The sequence below is a fragment of the Narcine bancroftii genome, chromosome 3 (assembly GCF_036971445.1).
Source record: "Narcine bancroftii isolate sNarBan1 chromosome 3, sNarBan1.hap1, whole genome shotgun sequence".
In the NCBI taxonomy this organism is placed as follows: domain Eukaryota; kingdom Metazoa; phylum Chordata; class Chondrichthyes; order Torpediniformes; family Narcinidae; genus Narcine; species Narcine bancroftii.
This window is the reverse complement of record NC_091471.1, coordinates 165,621,739-165,638,035: the sequence shown is the minus strand read 5'-3', so window position 1 is coordinate 165,638,035 and position 16,297 is coordinate 165,621,739.

The window sequence follows — 16,297 nt, the reverse complement described above, 5'->3', positions numbered from 1 at the left end:
CCATGCTAACCCCCAGTATCTTGATATTGAGGGATTCAGTGATGGCAATATCACTGAATGTTAGGCGTGCTGGCTGGATTTCCTCTCTTTGGAGATATTTAAATGTGAGGTAGGAAGTTGAGAGTTGCTATTCTTTGCAGGAAGAACTCAGTGGGTCAAGCAGCATCTGAGGAGTCAAAGAGATGGTTGATGTTTAATTCTCCACCTGAAACATTGAACATCCATTTGCTTGCACAGATGCTGCTTGACCCATTTTATTTTTTTTCCCAGTTTATTTTTTGCTCAAGATTCTAACATCTACAGCAGTGGTTATCAATATTTCTTTATTTCCACTCACATTCCACTTTAAGTATTCCCAATGGCATAGGTGCTCTGTGATTAGTAAGGGATTACTTAAGGTGTTATGTGGGTGGAAAGAAATAGTTTGAAAAACCACTGTTTTAATCGTACCTAATTGACTCGTTATATGCACGGTTTCATAACTCCAAAGGAGATGGGCCAATGAGAATTTTTCTCAGGCAAAATATTTCAGTAACAATTGAGTCTAGAGCAGTGATTCTCAACCTTCCCTTCCCACCCACATACCACCTTAAGCAATCCATTACTAATCACAGAGCACCGATGGCATAGGGATTACTTAAAGTGGCATGTGAGTGGAAAGAAAAAGGTTGAGAACCACTGATCTTTTGTGTCTTTAAGGTACAGTTGGACTACAGCAAGGCTTTTAACAAAGTCCCATATGGTAAGCTGGTCTAGAAGATTGAAGCACGTGGAATCTGAGGTGTGTTAGTCAACTGAATTCAAAATTAGACCGGTGATGGGAGGCAGATGATGAAATGTAGGACTGTTTTTCTGAATGAGACTGTATCCATTGATCATGTTGAGATTTTTTGTTATTTTATACCTATCTCAATCTATCAATATCGATATATAGATGAGAATGTATGTGATCTGATTAGTAAATTTGCTGATAACACAAATATTGGTGGGGTTGTTAAAAGTAAAGAATGTTGTCCAAGGACACATAGAGATATAAATCTGTTTGAAGTTGGGTGGAATGGTGGCAGACGAAATTTAATCCAGACAATGGTAAGGCAAAATATTTTGGGATGTCAAGTGTTGGCAGAACATTTGCACTAAATGGCATGAAGCCTAGGGGTGTCAGTTCACAGAGTGATCTTGCTGGGTAAGGTAGTGAAGAGGCATGTTTGGATAAGGTAGTGAAGACAGAATTTGGCAAACTTGAATTCATAGTCCTAAGCATTGATAACAAGATCTGAGAAGTCATGTTTTACAAAATATTGTTGGGCTGCTGTTGCAGTATTGTGTACAGTTCACTACACTATAGGTGGTAGCATGAGGGAGAGTACAGAAGAAATTCAGAGTGTTTGTGTTTATTTATGTGTCGAGCCTCATGAGATGGAGAGATCTTAAATTTTTTTTTGCATTGATATTTACTCAGGAAACTGGCATAGTGGATAAGGAAGGAAGGGAAACAAGCAGTAGTGGCATGGAATGTATAGAGATAAATTTCTTGGGCCCGATATGATATTCCATCTGACCTTGAGGGTAACTGGGAAGAAATTTCAGGGACCATGGCGGATATATTTAAAATGTCCTTAGCCATGGGTGAGGTGCCAGAGGATTAGAGGGTAGCTTATGTAGTTCCATTATTTAAAAAAGGCTCCAAAATTAAACCAAGAAATTACAGTACGGAGATCCTGACATCAGTAGTAGGTAAATTATTGAATGGTGTTTTTTTTTCCTTTTCTTATTTTATTTTTATTTTATATATATATATTTTTTTTCCAAAAACAACCAGAGTCAAAGAGACTCGGCAGCTGGGGAAGCCCGCAGCATTTTCAACCGGCCGGGCCAAGGGCAGGAGGCTGCCGGCACTCCCACCCGCTCCAATCCCGAGACGCCCGATTGGTGTTTGAAGAGATCGGAAATACAGCTGTCAGCATGGCTTTGTGCATGGTAGGTTGTGTTTAATCAATCTTTTACAGTATTTCGAGGTTAGCAAGAAAGTAGATTAAAGGAAAGGCCGTGGATGTTGCCTACATGGACTTTGACAAGGCCCCACTTGGGAGGTTAGTTCAGAAAGTTTAGACACTAGTTATCCATGGAAAGGTTGTAAATTGGATTTGAAATTGATCTATATGGGAGAAGACAGAGAGTGGCAATGCATGATTGCTTCTCAGACTGGAGTCCTGTGACTAGTGGAGTGCCTCAGGGATCGGTGCTGGGACTATTGTTATTTGTTGTCTATATCAATGATCTGGATGATAATGTGGTCAATTGGATCAGCAAGTTTGCTGATGACACTAAGACTAGAGGTGTTGGTGTGTCCACACACAGGGTCTGGACAGTGAGGAAGGTTTGCAAAGCTTGCAGAGGGATCTACACCAACTGGAAAAATGGGCCAGAAAATAACAGATGGAATTTAATGCAGACAAATGTGAAGGTGTTGGATTTTGGAAGGACAAACTAAGATAGGACATACACAGTAAAAGGTAGTGGATTGAGGATTGGAGAGGAACAAAGGGATTTGAGAATACAGGTAGCTAATTCCCAGAAAGTGGTGTCACAGATAGACAGGGTTGTAAGAAAAGCTTTTGGCATATTGGCCTTCATAAATCAAAGTATTGAGTGAGGTAGTTAGGATCTTATGGTGAGGTTATATAAGAAATTGGCGAGGCCAAATTTGGAGTATTGTGTGCAGTTCTGGTCGTCAAACTACAGGAAGGAAGATTGAAAAGGTGAAGAAAAGATTTACAAGGATGTTGTCAGATCTTCAGCAGTTGAGTTACAGGGAAAAATTTAACAGGTTAGGAATTTATTCCTAGGAGCATAGAAGAATGAGGGGAGATTTGATATAGGTTTATAAAATGTGAATAGGCCCTTTCCATTTAGATTAGGAGAGATAAATATGAGAGGACATGGGTTTAGGGTGAAAGGAGAAAGGTTTAAGGAGAATATCAGGGGGAACTTCACTCAGAGAATGGTAGGAGTTTGGAACGAGCTGCCATCTGATGTGGTAAATGCAGACTCACTCTTAAGTTTTAAGAATAAATTAGATAGATTCATGGATGTGAGGGGTCTGGAGAGTTATGGACTGGTTGTAGGTCAATGGGACTAGCGGAATCACATTTTGGTACAGAGTGAACTGGATGAATGGTCTGTTTGCTGTAGATGTGTGTGCGTGTGTGTGTATAAAAAAAATACACACGCACACATATATTTATCTATATATAATGTATGTATGTATATATATATGTATAAAGTTTGTATACAGACACACACACACACACACACACACACACACACACACACACACACACACACACACACACACACACACACACACACACACACACACACACACACACACACTCACTCATGGAGGTAGTCAAGGAACTCAGTTAAATATACCCAGGATGCGTCCACTGACAGCTTGAACAGTAAAATGGCCAACCCTTGCTGGTGTCAAAGGGAAACCTCTGGGTTAAGTGCCTGCTGTGATCAGGGGTGGGGAGGGAGAGAGGGGTCGCTGCCATGGGGCCCAGGGTGGAGGTGGGGGGGGGGGAGAGGTCACTGCCATAAGGGGAAGAGAAGGGGGTCATCGCGAGGGCAGGATCCCCCTTAAAAGCACCTAATAATGCGCCAGTCACCTATCTAGATTATGCACTCAAGTCTTTGGAATGGAGCAACCTAATCTTCTGACTGAAGTGTAAATGCAACTCTTGAAACATATTTGAGGCCCTATTGTCATTTTTACACAACTTTGGAATTATTCTGAAATAAATTAGCATACTTACCTCAAGTGTGTCTCGATGTGGTTGTTTACACAGAGGCACTTTTACACAGCCTTCCTGTGTTGAGGTGTTTGTCGGAGGGGGAGCATCATATTCATTAGGCCCTTCTCCTATGCAGTGACTGCAGTCAATTTGCAGGGGTATGAGTGGAAAAATTACGGGATGGAATTTGCATTAAAAACTCCATCCCAACATTTTTACACTGCAACCGGAGCAGAAATTTTCCTGAAATTTTCAGCTGTTCAATAGGGTGTAAAAGTGCCTAATGTTTTCTCTTCCTCAGTTGTCAGGGCAACCTTAAATGTTGATAGGAAAACAAGAAAAGCCTCAGATGCTGGAATCTTGAAATAAAAACAGAAATGCTGGAAGAATTCATCCAGTCAGGCAGGATCTGTGGAAAGAGAAACCAGTTAACATTTCAGACCAATGACTCTTTCTCGATCTGGGAGAAGAATGGGGAGATGAGGGAGAGTGTAGTGGGAGAATAAGTTTGAAGGGATCAGAGGTGGAGAGGGTGAGCAATTAAGTTTTGTTGGGAATCACTATCTCAGAGGACCTATCCAGGACCAAGCACACCAAGCATCATAAAGGAAGCCTATCTACTTCCTTAGGCATTTGCAGAGGTTTGGTATTACACGAGAAACCCTGGCAAATTTCTACAGAGGTGTGGTTATAGTGTTCTGACCTATTGCGTCATGGTCTGGTATGGGAACACCAATACCCCTGAGCGTAAAGCCCTCCAAAAGGTAGTGGACACAGCCCAAGACGTCACTGGCAATAGAGGGCAGCAGTAACCATCAAACACTCATACCACCTAGCACATAATCTGTTCTAGCTGCTGCCATCAGGAAAGAGGCATAGATGCCACAAGATTCATACCACCAGGTTCAGAAACAGCTGCTACCCCTCCACCATCAAACTCCTCAACATTAAATCTAATCAGAGACTCGTTTAAGGACTCTTAATTGTGTAATGCACAGTCAGTTTGTTTACATTGGTTATCTGTTAACTGTTAACAGTTCTTTGTTTGTTTACATGTTTTACGCTGAGTACAGTTTATTTTTTGCATTACCAATAAGTGGTAATTCTGCCGTGCCCACAGGAAAAAGAACCTTTGGGTTGTATGTGATGTTATGTATGTACTCTGACAATAAATCTGAAGTCTGAATCTGAAGGGTTCAAAAAGTGACAATCCTGGACACGTGTTCATTCGAAACAGTGAAGTTTATTTACACCTTGACAGAAACATACAACAGGAGATACACACATACATCTAAATGCAAACCAATAATGCCCTGATACAAGTTAAAACTATCTATGTCCATGTTATTTCGAAGGTTTGAACAAACAGTACCTGCCTTCCCTCCTCCGACAAGGAGGCACGGCACACCTATTAACAAGGTTATACAGTATATCGATCTACAACTTACAAAGGGAGGAACACGATAGTCTATCCCGGATGCATGTCACAAATGCCTCCACCCTTCATTGGCACAAAGCTTACATTTAGTCCTCCAACATCACCCGTGGCTTGCAATCTGGAATGGAATTTAAGGATGGTTCCAAAGGGAAAAGAGAGTGAGCTCGCTCATGTACTGGGTTTTTAACCCTGCTGACTACTAGTGGGCTGGCCCAGGTAGGCCCATGTGACTTTAGGTCAGGAGGAGGACCAATTGGAAGGTAACTTTGCTTGTGACCAGGGTCTAAGGGATGGTGACTTTTGATTTGCTTTGTGTCTAGGTGGTCAAATGACTCTCCAGGTTGCAAACACATGGAAACCGACCATTGTCCTGACCAGCTTTCTGTCTGACCTGTTGGATAATCCTTCATATTACAGAGAGGTTGACAGTTTTCATAGCAGAGCTGTGGAAGGAGTGAAGCATAAGAGAAAAAAAAGATGATTATAGAGATCGGTTGATTGCTGATAGCATGGATTGAGAATACAGAGTACATAGAACATTACAGCACAGTACAGGTCCTTTATCCATGCTGTTGTGCTGATCTAAATCAACCTATTTAACAACTAAACTACCCTACCTCACACCCATAACCCTCTATTTTTCTTGCATTCATGTGCCTGTCTAAGAGTCTTTTAAATGTCCCTATTGCCATTCCAGGCACCTACCACTTTCTGTGTAAAAAATCTTACTGGTACCTCTGATAGCTCCCCAAAACTTTCCTCCTTAAACAGGTGTCTTCTGGTATTTGCTATTGTTACCCTGTAGAACTCTATTAATTCACCTCTCATCCTTCTTCGCTCCAAAGAGAAGAGCCCATGCAGTGTTAACCTTGCTTCGTGGATAGAAATTTTCAACCATTCATTTACGTTCATTTCCAGTAATGTATTTCTACATCTGGTTGTTGTCTTACCAGATCCTGGTTTGTTGTACATACACCAGCTAAGAAATCATAAAGAAAATAAACTTGGTGCCAGCGATCTTCAGCACACGCCAAAGTTTATCCTTCAATGGGACTCTTCTAAAGCAATAAAGGAAATGGAAAGTTATCACAAAAGAGTATGGAAAGTTTGGCAAAAATATGATTGAAAATAATATGAGGTGACATCAGATGCCATTAACTCATCCAAATGACAGAGCTGGTGTACCAATTTGTACTGAGATGTCAGAATGATATGCTAGTCTATTGAAATGAAACTGATAATGAGCCATTGCAGTATATAAAATACCTACAGCAAGGCAACACAAACATTTGGTCGTGTCATGAAGATAGTTCTACAATTTTGTCATATTCTAGAGTTTTGACATAGTGAGACTGAATGTCCATGTCATGATTGTGTGTGATACTCCTCATGAACTTTAGATGATGGTGCACCCATGCAATTGCCCTTATTTATTATTCTAGGTGCTGGTGGTCTTGGATTTTGGAAATAGTAGAGCCATTACATAGCACATGGTTGGTGCTCATTGGAATGAATGAATGCTAGAGCCAATGGACGGGACACTGATCAAGGAGGCTGCTTTATTGTGGTGTGTGTTAAGCTCTTTGACTGTTGGAGCATCTCTCATGTCACTGGTATTGAACAGAGAAAAGCTTCTGAAGCGCTACTTCATAGAGGCAGAAATTCAGAGCACCAGAAGAAGTTATTCAATCCGACATATTTACATGAAGCCAAAAGTGGTGCTCCACTAAAATTACAAGTTTGTTGTCTTATGCATAAGTGCAATGTACAGATGCACCAAAATTCTTACTTGCTGCAGCCATACAGATATACGAGATAAATATGAATTAAATTACAATAATATGCAGAAACAGTAAAAGTGATAATCAGTATAAAAGGATAGAGGTAAATAAACATTCACAGATGCAGTTAGTGCAAGAAAGAAGTGACCTTGCCATGCTGCAGAGTGATCTTTTTGTGGTCCTGGAGTAGGTTATGGCTCCTGTTAAGATACAGTGGAGTGGTTCAAAAGCTTGATAGCTGATGAAAAACAAACAGTTTGTTGTGTATTCTAGGCTTAGAAATACACTTTCACTCAGAGATGTTGTGCCTTATTTGTTCTTTATTGTAAATCTGAAATGGTTCCCCCAGTACACAATATATATGTGTTATGACATCATATGCAGCACCTGTGTATATCCACAACACTCTTCCCCACCCCCACAAAATAAATGTTGTTTAACTAAACTGTGGAAACGAAGGAGTACATATATCTAATTGAGTTCATTACTATCTTACACAACAATGTAACTATAACATGCCAAGTGGCCAAGTCACTATACATAGTCTCTCAGATTTTCTGGAGATGTCTTTCCCTTTTAGATCTTCTTGGCGAGGCAGGACATTTGGGAAGACTTTGTGACATCTCAGGACTCTGGGCCTTTTCTGGATATACCTCCTCCTCAGCGAGTTCTAGGGACAGTGATCCCCTGACTTTGGTGAGCATCATTCAGAAGATAGGCTGCAATCCTCTCCTGAGCAGCCCACGTTGAGGCTGCCACATTATTTAAAGTTGCTTCCAGAATATCATTATTGGAATGTGCCCAAAATGGACGGTCTTGGAGATCGTCCGCATTGGACATGAACACTAGATCATCGACCGCCTTCAACTGGCCAATGTGTCTTCCATATTTCGACATGAGGGGACATGGTTTAAAGCTGCTTTGGAGAAATTAAAGGGGGGGGGGGTGGAATGTAAGAGCTAAGTTTTTCACACAGAGAATGGTAGGTAAAATATAGGACATTCAATGGTGTGGCTTTTTTCTGTATTGCTTTGCTGATAGTCCTTGCTGTAATCAATAAGTGATGAAATTGTTCTTGATTAATAGCTGTATCTTCTGCCGTCCGGTTAATTATCTTGACTTTCTGTTCAGTTTCAATAGAAGCAAGCATGATAAGGCATCAGCATGCCACTTTATTTTGCCGGTTTATGTTTTAAGTCATAATTGAATGTAACGAGCTCCATGCCCACCACTAAATGCTTGTCACAGCTAGTACTGGAATGCCTTTTTTAGAGCCTAAAATTAAACCCAGCGGCTTGTTGTCTGTTACTAAGGTAAAGTTCCCACCATACAAGTATTGGTAAAATCGCTTGAGACCAAAAATTAGGGCAAGTCCTTCTTTTTCAGTTGTGCATAATTACATTTACAAGCCATCAAAGAGCGGGAGGCTTAAGCCACAGGTTGCTCTCCTTTTTCTGTGTCCTGTGACCTAAACCTACTGGCAAAGTATCAACCGCGCAAGTCACTTCTTTCTCTGGGTTGTAGTGGATGAGAACATTAATGCTTGAGGTCAGCAGTTCTATCAAACGATTGAACACGTAACTTGTTCCTTTATTTCAGCGCCATTTTTGATCTTTGCTTAGCAATTGGTTCAGTGGGTTGCACAGTGTTGACATGTTTGGAATGTACTTCCGATAATAGTTAACCAAACCCAAGATTGATTGTAATTTTGCTCGATCTGATGGGTCTCTGCAGATGGCCTTGGTTTCAGCCGTATCCATTCAGACTCCTTCACTATTAATTGTAAAACCCAAATATGTTACTGATGGTACCATAAATATACATTTGTTTTGGCATAAATGTGCTTAGCATAAATTGCTTGTTGTAGTCAGGTTAGGACCTTGTGATAGTACAGATTCTATCACCAATGTGTATATGTACATATGTACATATGACTGTGATTGGCTGAGAGCGTAGCCACACCCACTGACAGGTCTTAAAGGATTGCTCCTAGCCAGTCCAGGTCATTCTGGACTGGTCAACCAAAGACTTGTTGATCCAAACCAAGGCTAATGTGATAGTACAGATTCTATCAGCAATGTGTATATGTATGGATTGTAGTGTAGGATGACTGTGATTGGCTGAGAGTGTAGCCACACCTACTAGCAGGTCTTAAAGGATTGCTCCTAGCCAGACCAGGTCATCCTGGACTAGTCGACCTACTTGTGATATGCTCCAGTCTTCTAGTTAATAAAAGCCTTGGCTTAGATCAACAAGTCTTTGGTTCTTTCGACACACACAGACCTTTTCCAAATTTGATAGATCCTCTGCATTGTCTCGACCTGTAATAATGATGTCATCGAGATAACATCCAACATTTATTCCATGTAATAATTTGTCCATAGCTGCTTGAAATGTTGCAGGAGCTGCTGATAGTCCATATAGCATTTTAGTATAAAAGAGCAATCACAAATGAGTATTGATTGCCATATCCTTTTTTGATATCTCATCCAATTCAATTTGCTGATACACCTGTGATAAATCCAGTTTTTTGAAATTTTTTCCCATTCAGGGCTTAAAACAATTCCTCCACATTGTGCATGGGATGTTCAGGTATTTGCTGAGATTGATTAATGGTGGCTTTGTAATCACCACATATTCAGATTTCCCTGTTGGGTTTTCTAACTGGCACAATGGAAGCTGTCCAATCTTTCCATGATTCCTTCATTTTCCAATCTGTTAAGTTCTGAATCATTTTTTTTTCTATTACTGCAAAAGGCACTGTCCTTGTCTTAAAGAACTTGGGTTCAACCCCTGGACTCCTTGAATTTTCCCCAGGCCTTTTCTGAAAATCATTTGATATTTCTTAAGCACTTGCTCCAGCTTTAATTTGGGCTCACCTTCCATATACAACTTCATTACTGACTCAATTTCCATCCAGTCTTGTTGGATGTGTGACAACCAGATTCTTCCAAATAACGCCGGCGTCTTTGTGTTATCGTTGTAGTGGGGTAATCCTTTCGATATCTGTCCCTTATATTCGACATCCACTTTAAATTTCCCAAGCACCTTGATTTTCTCCCCGTGACCGTTTTCAACACCATGTTGGACTGTTCCATGGTAGGATGGGGTAATAGTCATGTTTTATTGGTATTAAAGACACAGTTGCACCCGTGTCCAACTCCTTCTGAAACAGTTCATTGTTGATTTTAACCTGGATATATATTTCCAGTTTCTTATTGTAGAGCTCGTCGAAAGAATCAAAGACTTGTTGATCCAAACCAAGGCTTTTATTAGCAAAAGACAGGAGCTCTTCACAGGTGGCCGACCAGTCCGGAATGATCCGACCTGGCTAGGGACACAACCCTTTAAGGCCCAGACAGTAGGCGTGGCTTAGCTCTCAGCCAATCGCTGTAAGCACAGTCTAGATACTGTAACTATATACACTATATACATTGGTGATAGATCTGTACTATCACCATTACACTGTGAATATACGTTACTTCCATTTCTTTGTCTTCCTTGGAATTATTAAGTCCACTGCTAGGGCTTTCGTCCTTCTCTCCCACAGTTTTCACTTTGGATAACTGTTTTTTTTGTATTTGGGTTTCTGTTTTTTCTCCTTACCTCCATTTTATTTTTTTCTTGGAAATTTGGCTCTGATGTGTCCCTCCTTGTCACGTAGATGACACCTGGCTATTTTTAAATAACAATTATCCGGACTGTGTTACTTTTTTTGCAGTGGAAGCATTCTGATTGGTTTAAATTTCCCACTACCTGAAACTCTCCTTGAATGATATCCATGTTTTGATTGGCCATTTCGAAACTTAATGCAGTATCATATGCAGGCTTAATGTCTAATTTTTCTTACTCAGCAATCATTGCTGGATGTTGTGGTCTGCCAAACCCATGACTAACCTTTCCCTTAATGCTATGTTCAAGAATTGTCCAAAATTACAACTTTCCAACAGTCTACTCAATTCAGCAAATGTTCACTTACGATTTCGCCTGCTTTTTGCTTTCTGGAATAAAATTTGTATCTTTCTACAATTGCTACTGGTTTCTCCGACCACTGCACACAAATCCTCATAAGACCTAGTACTTGATCTCGCGGGTGCCAAAGCGATTGCATCAGTTTATATGTCTTGGTTCCCACTTCACTTAGAAACAGAGCTTGTTTCCTTATGAACACCTAAGTATCTGTTTTATCGTGGACAAGACAGAACATATCAAATCTCTCCAGGTAATCATACCAGCCTTCTGATTCTTTGTATTCTCCAAAATGTCTTTCCGGCATTTTGAGTCATTTTTCTTTGTTCCCTGTGTATCAGCCTGTGTGGCTCACTGTGGTCTTAGTCTTGTGCTGTACCTTCATATCTTCTCCCCAACGTTCGGCATGTCGAAGTTCACTTTTATCCTCGTCACCAATCTGTTGTATATTCTAGGCTTAGAAATAGACTTGCACACAGAGATGTTGTGCCTTATTTGTTCTTTATTTCATATCTAAAAAGGTTCCCCGCAGTACACAATATATATGTGTCATGACATCATACACGGGCGCCTGTGTATAGCCACAACACTGTTGTCGAACCAAAAGGTTCCGGACTTCGAAATGGGATGAGGGTTTCTGCTGAGCCCACTCTTTTGGCTTCTTAGATCATAGCTCTTTTACCATAGAAAAGAGAATATGGGTATCCATAGCACAGTACAGGCCCACATTGTTGTGCCAGCCTAATAAACTACTCTACCAATTGTCTGGAATTTCCTTACTGCTTTAACCCTCCATTTTTCCCAGTTTCATGTACCTAAAATCTTCTTAAAATATTCTATTGTCCCTGTCTCCAGCACCGTTGCTTGCAGTGCATTCTATACACCTACCATTCTCTGTGTGAAAAACTTAGCTCTTACATTCCCCCCCCTTTAATTTCTCCCAAGCAACTTTAAACCATGTCCCCTCATGTCAAATCATTTTTCCTTATCTCCCCTATTGTCCTGATGACAGTAAACTACAATCTATACACAAGATCCTGGAGGAAATCAGTGGGTCAGGCCACATTCATGGAAAGCAATAGGCAGTTGACATTTTGGTACAAAAACCCTTCATCAGGAATAGAAAGAATTGGGAATTGTCTGAATGGAGGACAGGGGGGTGGTGGGAGACGGGGAGGAGTTCAGGCTGGCAGGTGATAGCTGGATACAGGTGGGAGGGGTAACAAATAAAGGGAGCCCAGGAGATAGAAGAAGGGGGAGAAGGCTGAGAAAGATGCTTTCTGATAGTAGGTGGGGGGGGGGGGGGGCTTTGGGGAGGAAGATGGGTGGGGGAGGGTGAAGAGAAGTAAAAGAGGAGGAAGGGGTCAGAGAGATAAGGGAATAGGAGGAGGGGAATAAAATCTAAGGGGAGGAGTTACCAGAAATTAGAGATGTTTATATTGATGGTGTCTGATTGGAAACTGCCAAGATGGAATATGATTCATATTTCAGATTTATTGTCAGAGTACATACATGACATCACATACAACCACCAGGATCTCCAGACCCCTGGACCGCCTGAATCTGTTAAAAGGTATTGTAAATATTTCTCTTCTGTGTCTATTACTGGCTTCTGATCCTTGTTCTATTCATCCACAGACCCTTAATTCTGAAGGAAGTGGTGAATGTAGTGAATTGGGATTCACTACAACTGCCCTGTTCTGACGACTGCTCCTGCCTCCCAGCTCCTGCCCCGGGGGCCCCTTATATAACCCTGGTTTCCACTTAAATCCTGAACCCCTCTAAAGCCTGTTCATGAACCCTACCTGTGTTGTAAGCTAGCAAAAGCGTTAGTTCTCCCTCCAGTTGAGTGTGAGCTTTTATCTACGCTACAAATAGTTAACAATAAAAGGGAGAGTCTGACTGGAATAATAGTGAAATCTGTGAAATCTGCAGGGATAACAAGCTTTTTACATGTAGCACCTACCATTATCAGTGGCTTCAGAAGTTATTTAGGTATCCTAAGGTATATTGTATGTGATCTCCCTATTGATTTAAACATTTCACTGATTTATGTTTTACTCATGCACATGGTGAATTTAAAAGAGCAATTTAAAATAGATTACTTATCCACATTAAAACCTAATACCCAAAGGTCAATTATGGGATAAGTTAAATGTAGTAAAGGTTCAATTATTGTCATGTAATACTACATTTAGAATGTAACATATCTGAAATCTTTAACATTGTCTACTGTAAGGATGAACTAATAATGAAATGGATTAGGGATTCAAAGAATATTCATTTGATTCCTTTGGCTTCCATGACACTATTCTTTGGCTTGGCTTCGCGGACGAAGATTTATGAAGGGGGTAAAAAAAGTCCACGTCAGCTGCAGGCTCGTTTGTGGCTGACCAGTCCGATGCGGGACAGGCAGACACGATTGCAGCGGTTGCAAGGGAAAATTGGTTGGTTGGGGTTGGGTGTTGGGTTTTTCCTCCTTTGCCTTTTGTCAGTGAGGTGGGCTCTGCGGTCTTCTTCAAAGGAGGCTGCTGCCCGCCAAACTGTGAGGCGCCAAGATGCACGGTTTGAGGCGTTATCAGCCCACTGGCGGTGGTCAATGTGGCAGGCACCAAGAGATTTCTTTAGGCAGTCCTTGTACCTTTTCTTTGGTGCACCTCTGTCACGGTGGCCAGTGGAGAGCTCGCCATATAATACGATCTTGGGAAGGCGATGGTCCTCCATTCTGGAGACGTGACCCATCCAGCGCAGCTGGATCTTCAGCAGCGTGGACTCGATGCTGTCGACCTCTGCCATCTCGAGTACCTCGACGTTAGGGGTGTGAGCGCTCCAATGGATGTTGAGGATGGAGCGGAGACAACGCTGGTGAAGCAAGGCTGTGTTCTCGCACCAACCCTCTTTTCAATCTTCTTCAGCATGATGCTGAACCAAGCCATGAAAGACCCCAACAATGAAGACGCTGTTTACATCCGGTACCGCACGGATGGCAGTCTCTTCAATCTGAGGCGCCTGCAAGCTCACACCAAGACACAAGAGAAACTTGTCCGTGAACTACTCTTTGCAGATGATGCCGCTTTAGTTGCCCATTCAGAGCCAGCTCTTCAGCGCTTGACGTCCTGCTTTGCGGAAACTGCCAAAATGTTTGGCCTGGAAGTCAGCCTGAAGAAAACTGAGGTCCTCCATCAGCCAGCTCCCCACCATGACTACCAGCCCCCCCACATCTCCATCGGGCACACAAAACTCAAAACGGTCAACCAGTTTACCTATCTCGGCTGCACCATTTCATCAGATGCAAGGATCGACAGTGAGATAGACAACAGACTCGCCAAGGCAAATAGCGCCTTTGGAAGACTACACAAAAGAGTCTGGAAAAACAACCAACTGAAAAACCTCACAAAGATAAGCGTATACAGAGCCGTTGTCATACCCACACTCCTGTTCGGCTCCGAATCATGGGTCCTCTACCGGCACCACCTACGGCTCCTAGAACGCTTCCACCATGACACTATTATAAGATAAGCAAATATCACTGATTCTGAGTTGAGTCTTTTAACAAAAAAAAAGATCAGCTGTGTCATTTTAAGTAAGTGCAGGAGGTGTCAAATTGGCAAGCCAGTTCTGAGAGTTATCACAAGACTTTCTAAAGATAGCACAATCTGAATATAGTTTCCAGAATCTCAGATCTCATGATAATAATTGTATTTTAATTATCACAGACTAAAACAGCATTATTATTTTCATGGCAGGGTTAATTTTGATATAATTTTAATTAATATTTCAAGTATTTTGGAATAGAAATTGCCTAATTTCACAAGAGAGGAAGTGACACATAAATGCTTTAGTTTTATACATTGTTCTAGTTTAGGAAATAACATCTTATGAATATCCGAATCCTGGCCAAATAGCTCAAATATAGTTTTAATGACAACTTTGTTTGACAATTTGTAATGTGTTAATGCAACTTTCTGTTTTCAACATTCATCATAAGTCTTAAGGATTTGGACTTTTGGAAATTCAGGATTCACTGGAGGGACACCTGTTGGTGAAGTGGCCTTGGGACTGCTTACCATTTGCAACAATCAGAGGCTTTGGGCATTTAGGGAAGGACCCTTTCAGACTGAATCTGATTACCTTGTATATTCTAATGAGAAGACCACTATTGGTGCCATAACTTCCTAGCTGCTGACAGACACAGATCATTGGTCCTAATGTGTTGAAGATTTATGGTGAGAAGGAAATTGGGTTGAAGTCTCAAAATTGAGGTTTCATCAGCTCTCACACGCTTTTATGCATGGTTGATAAATCTAGATCTAATATGGGAAGAAAATGATTCTGCTAAGGGAGAGATTATTTGGCACGAGTCAGGCCTGTCTTAGATAAATTAATTCAAAAGCTCAGAGGAAGTATTTGGAAAGATTCCAAGCAATTTTCATTTGATTAATATTGCTTGCATGACCCTTGCCTCTGTCACCCATCTATAGCACTATTGTGGTGGCGCACATCCTCGTGGTGAACCGGCCCTGCTTGTACCGCTGCACTGGCGGAGCAGCTGTGAGAAAATGGCGCCAACGGGGGACCTCCGAGCCTTGTGGCTTAGGCCAGGGCACGCACCTTTGGCGAGCATGGTGATGTCACCGCTGACGCGGGGTGGAGCTCACGCTGCCCTTAAAGGGGCGCACAAAGTTTGAATAAACAATTTGTTTGAAACCTCCAACGTGGTAGTGGTGTGTTTCATTCTGTGTAGTAGTTGCTACACTGGTGACCCCAGCGAGCCCAGACGGTTTTCTGGTCTCCCGATATGGATGCAACAGCAATCCATGTGGTCGCAGTGAAACTCCCCCCTCCTTCTGGACACATCGCCCATGCACTTGGTTTGGGCAAGCGGAAGCGCAGTTTCACTTCCGACACATCACATCAGATGCCACAATGTTCTACCACATCGTGAGCACGCTCGATGAAGAAACCACGGCCAGGATGGACGACCTCATCCATGACCCAATGGAGGAAGGTAAATACCTCGCTCTCGGAAGCCTCCTTCTTGGCACCTTCAGCCTCTCCCCCCGGCAGCGCGCCACCAGGCTCCTACACCTGGATAGTCTGGGCGACAGAACCCCATCTACCCTCATTGATGAAATGCTGGCGCTGGCAGAGGGCCACAGACCCTGCTTAATGTTCAAACAGGCTTTTCTTGAACAGCTGCCTGAGGACATCCAACTCCTGCGAACAGATGAGGATTTCTCAGACCCACACAGAGTTGCAGCCCGCGCAGACGTGCTCTGGCGGACCAAGCAAGAAAACGAGGCTGTCCT